Here is a 9,283-nt window from a genome sequence, read left to right as displayed (position 1 = left end):
GGCACGGGGCAGAGTTGGAGTTATCATTTAAAATTTCTAGTGATAAAGAAAGCAAAGATCTATTTAAATTATAAACGGGCTATTGACAAAGGAGCTTCGGATCATTTCCCGACCTGATCCAGCTAATTAAACCAAAGAGGACAGCCAGGTCAGCTAGCTACCTAGCAAACCTTTTGCTGCGATAGAAGTTGAACTACCGTATTTCTTGGAAAATGAGGGAATTATAGATTGATAACTATTATCAAGGGAAAAAGAAAGCTACCTGGACGCATGGCTTCTTCGACCAGACATATTAGTGTGTGAAAGTACTGCTTTCCCCCATGAAATAAAAAAAGCTAATCTCTATTGATGCCCTTGTGTGTGGTCTCATTGGCTCTTGCACTAGTGTAGATGCTACATGGCCAGACAGTGATCTCCTACCCGACAAGTGAAATTGGTTTTTAAAAAAACAGAAACTTTTGTATCTTGATTATGTAATCTACTTAAAACTCATACCATGCATATTTGATAATTATAAAATTTGAATGTAATTAGCTCAAGGATGTCTTGCACTTGGTAGAAGATGCTCATATTCCATTTGTCAAAGTCCTCCCCTTTGACGCACTACATCCTTCTTCGATTTATTGAAGATCCTTACTTATTCGTCGTCGCTTCTTCCCTTGTCTTCTTGAAGGATAGGCTGAATGAAGTCTGTTGGGTCTGTTTCATCATCATCAACTCCGATGCTATTTACACTGTAGGGTTTCAACGGAGAACTCATCTTCAGATGGTGACTCAAAGTCTTCTTCTTCACTATCGTCGATCCCTCCTCCCATCTGGATAAGGAAAGTGTCTCCTGATAGAGTTTCATCAATGGCTAGTGTAGATACAGTTTGGATCAGACTTGGTGTGACCTCCTCAATTGTTCTTATGTTGTCTTCAGACGACCTCTCCTTAATGGGTTGAATTTGAACCGTGAAATCTTCATCATCTTCTGAATTCTCCACTAATGCCATGTGACTGGTCTCATAGTCGGTGAACCCGAATGTTCTCAGTTGCGCATTGGGTCAGAGGCTATCAGGTCCATTCTCTAGAAACTCAAGCTTCATCATTCGATGGTCCGAGGCTAGGCCTTTCCCTCGGCCACAACGTCGTCCACCTCCTCTGAACTTTCCGTTGCAGTTTGTCCTTGCACAGTAAACATATACCATCATTCTCCTCGCTCTCCTTTTCCGAGCGTACATACTTTGGCCATGAAATGGCGTTGGCTGACTTTTGATCATCTCTGCTTTGTACATTTCCTTCAGGAAGTTGTTGATATTGGTTCTTTCTTCTAGAGGGAGATCCATTTGCCACATGAGGCGGACTTTCTCCCTTCATACTGTTCTCAATTCCCTCAAAGGTGCTTTCACAAGCCAGATTAGAGTGGTTGGATCCAAACCCGTTGTTCCTTCTTCCAAAGCATTCACAGATCCCATGGACGATCTTGGGGAGTCAAGTTCATCTTCATCAAGCAAATCATTCAGGGTGGCAAATGTTTCCAGTATCTCACGCCGCTGAGGGTATAGATACTCATTATACACTCCATATAGATTCTCTAGGATTATCTCCATTTGTTCTTCCTCCGTTAGAGGGGGTTGTATCCTTTTGGATTCTTTACGGAACCTTCGGACAAAGTCGGAGAATCCTTCATTCGGCTCTTGCTTTAGTACCTCCAATTCTTTTTTTTCTTCTTACTCTCCTCAGTTTGGGCTGCTAGGACAGCCCTATTGGTTCAAGCGTCCATCAACTTTCGCTCTTGCTTCATAGGTTGAATCAGGACCGTCGGGTCCTTAAAGGGAACATCCTCTTGTAACATGTTCACTCCATGATTTGGCAGAGGGTTGGTAGTCACATTGGGTTGTTGAGCTGTCTTCAATTCCATTTTTCCCACATCTATCAAGTCTTGGATTGCATGCTTGAGGTGTATGCATCCATCTGTCTGATGACCCCTTTGATTGTGGTAATAACAGTGCCACTCTGGCTTATATCCTAGAGGCGGATTGGCCATATTCAGGGGTCGCGGTGGTACAACATCCAACATCCCTTCCCTCTTGAGTTTGAAGAAAAGGCGAGTAGGTGTCATATTGCCAAAGGTGAACTTTCTGGGTGGGGTTGATTTCTCAGCCTAGATCACCAAAGGAGGAGCTACTGTTGGTGAAATTTGCTTCTCGATGTACTAAATGGTAGTAACTGCATTCAGTTCGGGGACTTTCCCTCTTCCTCCTCTGTTGTTCTTGCCAGAATAAGATCCGGAAGCCTCTTTGGTAGAAGTCTGGGCTTGTGTCCCTTTAAAGAGTTTGTCCTCAATGCGCTTCCCAATGGCTATGAGTGCTTCGAAGGTCCTAATGTGCTAATAATAGAGGCAATCATGATATTCTCCATGTAGGTTTTCCAATATGATTTCAACCTGTTCTGATTCATTCGGGTGGTTCCACATCTTGGATGCCTTTTTACGGAACCTCATGATGAAATTAGAAAATCCCTCATCGGCTCCTTGCCTCAGGGTTTCCAACTCATGCCGGGTGATGTCCAATTCAGTGTTGTAAGAGTACTGTTTGGTGAAAGCCTTCACAATCACCAACCAAGTTTGAATCTAAGTTTGGTCCAATTGGGTTAGCCACCTCAGAGCTGATCCTGCTAACGAGTAAAGGAATGCGTGTCCCATGTGATTTTCTGTGAGATTCCACGATTTGGCTACTATAATAAAAATCTTCAAGTGAGCTTGGGGATCTCTTGTCCCGTCGAACTTGTCAAGCTTCCATTTGAAATCTTCAGGTATTCTTTCCCCAGTGAAGCAGACCATGTCTTCTTCTAGTTTCTCAACAGCCTTTCCTTTCATTGCTATTTCGAGCTTCTCAACTTTCTCCCTCATCTGCTTCTCCCTTTCTATTTCTGGTGGGTCTTGGTGAGCATTAATGACTATATCCTCTTCTTTTATTATAATCCTGGGGTGTGCCCTAGACATCGTTGGGGTCACCTTTGGCTCTCCGGGGGTTGGTGCATTGTCTGCTCGAGATTGACCTTGCATTGACTGGACCAACTGCGTAACTAGCTGTTTCATCTCTGTCATTTTCCTCTGCATGCTAACTATTTCCTGACTCAGTGCTTCCTCTGAAGAATTGGCCTATGGCGGATCCATGGTGCTCGTAATAGGGGGTAACCTTGTTGGACTTTGTGTCGGGGGACTAGAAGTCAAGGGAGGTGAACCAGAATTTTCAACAAGCTTTAGAAGGTGGGAACTGGAGGAGAATGGCCCGATTCAATCGACTGCCATGATGGTTCCACATGGGTAACGAGGACTTTCTTTGTCGTGGAATTGTGCCTTGCAAAGGTAAAAGGGGACAAACTTAGGACTCAAGTGATTCATTTTTTATCTTGTTTTAATATTTTATATTTTTTTGGTTTACAAGCATATCTATATATATATATATATATATATATATATATATATATATATATATATATATATATATATATATATATATATATATATATATATATATAGTGGCAATTCGATTTTACTCTCTTGATTCTATTTTACTCGGTTAGTCGATGGTAAGGTTTGCATTTACATTCAAGACTGCTCAGGAATAACCCTTGCAATCTTGTGATATGATGCAAGTTTACTGTAGATCCTTCATCGCTTTATAGTTCTTGGAGATCAAATTTGAATTATCACAAGGAGATCTAATCGAGGACTTCTCAACGATTTATCTTTTCCTAATACAGAGCACCTCTCATCAGAATTCTATCATTGTCGCATTATTTAGACAGTGTATCTTTCTCTGAGGGACAATCGAGGCTACATTTTTTCGATACACTAACCTAAATGGACATGCGACGTGCACCGCGGGACATTTGAGGGACATTCGAGGGACAATAGAATTCTTCCCCTGATTGCTATTCTACATTAAGAGAAAGTATGTCACTGATATCTCCACTTTTGACCTCGAAAAGCTACGAGGTTAATTTGTGGCATATCCTAGTTGTATTTGGTATACATTCTTACATGATGTATGCAATAGGTAGGCTGATAGGATAAAACAAGGTCACCCTTGACAGGACCGATACACCTATCGCTCGTGATAGCGAATTGCGGGTACGTGGTTCTTTTGATATACCTAGGGAATAGATCACATGATCTCAGAGTAATCAAACTAGTGCCCTTTTTGAGTAGCAGAGTACCCCACAGCACAGTAGCGAATACCTTTATCGATAATTCTAGATCCGTACAGTAAATATCAAGGGTTGTGGCTTCGACCGTGAATTACCTATGACTACACATGGGGTTCAATAACTAACCACGGGGCTGTGTGTTCCCATGAAGTGTTGTGTGTGCAAGATAGTGGTGCAGGAAGCGAGTATCATCCGATCTCAGAGTACTTAGTATGATGTGCCCCACCTCCCCAGGGATAGAGGCACAATAGGGAGTACCCTCATTGTTTGATTCACTTCGAACACGATGCACGATGCAGTTAGTATAACAAAAGGGGTTAGCCAAACATGTTTCAATCAATCAATGTAGAAGGGAGAAAATTCTTGCGTTCAACGGTAACATCTAGTATTGAAAGCTTGACCATCACTCCCCAGTGGAGTCGCCACTGTGAGGATCCGTTATTTTCCTGGGGTGCTCGAATGGCGCACGGAGGGTTTTATGTTGCTCCTCGGTTGGAGGGAGAGAAGGAATACGTCTTCTTAGGGGTATGGTTCAATTTATCAGGGGATGGGGGTCATACAATAAAATGAAATGGAGCTACCACCTAGGTTTAGGGCCTAGGACCCATTGGTGTAGCCTTAGAAGGGCTAAGAGACTTCAGTTGGTCTGGTCAGAGATTCGAGATAAGTGTTAGGCACCCACCTTGCCCGGATAAACCGGTCTTTCAACAAGATGCTTGTTTTTGAATATTCTCCCTTTTATAAATGTCTTATTCTCACATGTATGTCTAAATAATGATGCACAAACTATTTAATTAAATTAAACTATGTTGCACTAACTATTGTACACTACACGAGAATACTTGAAAGGACTACATCGTACTGGAATTAAAAAGTTAACCGAAGAAACATATAACTGTACGCTTTAAGTAAATGCAATTATGCAAGACAGACAACGTCCCCCAGCTCAGGTGGAGGCAAAAGACTGGCTTCGTCCCTTCGTCGGACTGAGTAACAGCTTGCGAGTGTCGAATGTTAAGATCTTGGGTAGAATAACGACATTCCAAGGATTTGGAAACTAGAGGCTCAAAGGCTGGAAAGAGTGGCTATGCCACGGGAGGTTTCATAGATTTGGGCAAAAAGGGGTCGAGGAAGCCGGACTCGGATAGCCCAGACTTCGGACAGAGGGACGAGGTTCGAAGGCTCAAAATCGGATTGGGGAAGAGCCTCGAAACAAGGAAACAAGCAAAAAAATTGGAAAATTGGAGCTCTGGGAGTGCCCCCTCTCCCACAAAGTGGGATTTTGCAAATGAGGGCACCCCCTTTTTATAGGTAAATTTTGGGTTCGGCGATGCCGTGGAAAATGTGCAGGGCCGCATGGGGGCCACGGCAGAGCAAAAAAAGGGGAAAAATCTGGATCTGGGCGTCCGCAGGGCAGCACGACAAGGTCGCACAGAGGCCCACGACGCTGCGCAGCAGGGCCGCGACCGTGACGCTACCTTATGGGATTATGCGGGCTGTTCGGGGCTGTCTTGGGGGGTCATGGGCACGATGTACGCTTTGCGGGGCGAGTGGAGATGTTTTTTGATATAGTGTTGGTTTTTGGGGACATTGCCATTCATCTACGTCTGATCGTCGTCATTATTGGGGGGTGACAAAATTCAGCGTCTACAGTATTGTAGGCACAATAAAGATTTTCCCGATTCCATTTGGGAATCTGATCTAGGACTGGTCTTGGCAGGACCGTATTGACCAGATCTTCGGATTGAAGTTTCTTGAAGACCAACCCAAGAGGCATGCCTAACTTAGAAAAGTTTCTCCTACTTCGATTATAATTGAATGATGAAGCATCCAAAATATAATGTGTGCGCTCCGGTAAGCTAGGAATAACTACAATAACCTCATTGACCTTGGGATTCTTGGTCCGATATGGCTTCTTTCTGCCATTATTACTATTTTCGATCTTCGGGGGTGGTGACAATTTCCTGTCACACATAGCATCTTCTATCCGGGCCCCGACGTTAACTAGGGCTTGGAAAGTTGGGAAAGATTGGGGGAACATGAGCAGGTAGTATTCACTGTGTAGGTTTCTCAATAACATCTGTATTTGTTTTTGTTCTGTAGGTCTATCCCACATTTGGGCACCTTTATCCCTGAAACGTGATACATATATTGACAATCCTTCATCAGGTTGTTGCCTAGTGGTTTCAAGGTCTCTCCTAGTCAATTCCATCTCCGTGTTGTATGAGTACTGCTTCTCAAAAGCCTTGGTTAAATCTTCCCATGTATGGGTATGGGAACCATCTAAAGATATAAGTCATCTATCTGCTAGCCCCAGACAAGGAGAATTGAAAGGCTTGACTTAATTGCCCATCAGTGAATTGTTGAACTCTTAGTTGTCCTATGAAGGATGGAAGGTAAGCCTTAGGATCGGATATCCTGTTCTATTAAAATTTTTTAATTTCCACTTGAATCCAAAAGGGAGACAAGCATTAGGGAAGAAACACATCCCTTCTGCATCTATGATTTTCTCTTCTACTGAATTTATATTCCTAAGAGCTTTTTCGAATTTCTCAACCTTCTCATGAATGAATTTATTTACAGAAGTTTCCACACTAGGTGAAGGACTTGAATTGATGATAACTTCATGATTTTTGGTTCCTTGGATAACTTCTTCGGGAAAATTGGGCCGAAGACTGTTGTGCAAACACTGGTAATAGATTCCTGATAAAAAGACTTAATTTTTCAACGGTTTTCTTTAAACTAGACATTTAGACCGAATTTGGTTGAGGTTGTAGGACATTTCCTTGTCATTTTTTATGATCGAGGGAGTTGTTGATGATGGTTCTATGGTCCTAACTAATCTCTGGCCGTTTTGGCTCCACGCCCATGGCAGGTGACTTTCAACAGGTCACAAAATGTTGGTTAAAAGGGTAACCGCTAATTATGTTCAAATTATGGCCTATCCTAGCCCATGATGTCATGGCTAAAAGGGGTCCACAACATGTACAATCAATTTTCAAACAAATTGAAGCCCCCAAATCTCATGGGTAGCCCAAAGCACCAATTCTAGTTAGTTGTGTGTACCCTAAGTGTATGATTTTTATGTTCTTATATGATGCAAGAATAGTCCTAAAATAGAACATAAGGTTTCCCTACTACAACAAGAAGCATCGGATATACCTAACACCCGACCTACACCGTGACAGTCAAACAATACGTTGATGTGTCCCTTTTATATACCCGGAGGTATTGGGTTAGAGGATGTGAATTTGCTATGGGGTCCCGCGAGTCTGCACTCCGATCCCATCGCTATCTCATGTAGTTTTCCATGCATCTGTTAAGTGAGTGTGATAAAGTGTATGCATGATGCATGTTAGTACATACAAATCCTAGCAAATATGTTTGATAAACAAGGCTCAAGCAAATAACAAACAATAGGTATAGTGAAGTCTGACAATTAAGTCCCCAGTGGAGTCACCACTGTGAGGACAAGAGGTGGGATTCAGATGAGGAAAGCTTGGCCCACAAGGTCTTGTTTGACAAGGAGTCGCTACTTAGATTAGGGTCTAGAACCCATGCTAAAAATAAATAAAAATGACTCCAACCAGACTGGTCCAATCCAAAGGTTGGGGTCCGGGGAAGGTGGTAGGCACCCCAGTCCACATGGTAAAAATCGGTCTTCTACCCTAAGTTGAATGCTTTTGGATGAGTCGAAATTGAAATAAACCAACATGCTAGGAAATTACATACACAAAAATCACAAAAAGGGGATAGATGGCATACCTAAATCCAGCTTTGCCCTGCAAGGTCAATATACTGGAATATAAATCATACATGATAATTGAAGGGAATAAAGGCTATGCTACACATGCTAGAGATGTTTATAGACATGTTGAAAATTATAGATTTGCCATTCGTAGCATCAAAACATGAAAAATGGGCATCACAGAGCATAAAGGTGTGAAAATCATGGCAAACATGGTGAACATGGACATAGGCATCTTAAGCATGATAAACAATACACATTACATTAGAAATGATGAAATAAATAAATGAAAATTCGTGCATGGAAAGTTATGAAAATACCCTTGTTGCTAGTTTAGCCTAGTAATGGTGGAAACATGAAAAGTGAGAGAGAATGGATCTAAAACTTAAAATAAAGGCAAAAGTGATAAAATCAGTGATACAATTATGATGAGAATATATGAATCAACCAAAACATTTTGAAAACAATTAAATCGAAAGATTCAAAAAGTGCTATAAGTGATGAAAACTCCGGTTAGGGAAAATGGTGAAAACAATATTGAAATCTGTCCTAGCTTCAGTGAAAATCAAGAGAAAATAATAAACTAATCCTTAAAGAACTAAAGAAAGAGTGGGGAATACCTCTGACCTATTAGGAATAAAAGTGATGGACAAAGTTCATCACAAAGACAAATTGAAAATCATATAGCTCTGCACAATACCGTTGCCCCATGAAGGGCAACAGTGGCACGTGCTCAGTAGAAAAAAAAAGATATTAAATCAAAGAAAAATCAGAAAAATATAAAAAAAAAGTACAACTGCAAAGGAATTACCTTCTTACAACTTTCGTGCAGGAAGTAAAATCATTTGAGTGGCCTAGACTCAGGTTAGAGAAGCTTGATATGCTCTAATATGCGTATCTTTGCTGAGAAATTATCAAAATCGTATCGGAAACTTGTCTGAACCCCCTAAAAAGTTGAAGGAGTCATTTATTTATAGTGTTAGGATCCCAAAATCGTGCAAGGTATGGGTTCTCAACTTTCATTTGAAGGGAATCTTCTTGTCATAAGAAGAAAGGTTGATCTTGGCTTTGAAAGGAAGGGAATCTCTTTGATCCTCCAAACGAATGTTTCAAGTGTTACACCCGCACCCGAAATACATCCTAATACCCGGGTCAAATTGGACTTTCACTAAATGGGTAATGCCACGATGGAAATGGTCAACACCTGTGACCTTGAACCCTAAATTCTATTATAAGTATCCCCTCAGAGTCCTGAAAGTACAGGTCAAAGCCCTGCAACTTTCCTTGAAGTTTGGGCCCTGACAGCAGCAATTGAGTCATGAACAGACTCACCAGGCT

The sequence above is a fragment of the Telopea speciosissima genome, unplaced genomic scaffold (assembly GCF_018873765.1).
Source record: "Telopea speciosissima isolate NSW1024214 ecotype Mountain lineage unplaced genomic scaffold, Tspe_v1 Tspe_v1.0061, whole genome shotgun sequence".
Taxonomy (NCBI): Eukaryota; Viridiplantae; Streptophyta; class Magnoliopsida; order Proteales; family Proteaceae; genus Telopea; species Telopea speciosissima.
Note: the sequence above shows the minus strand (reverse complement) of the source record.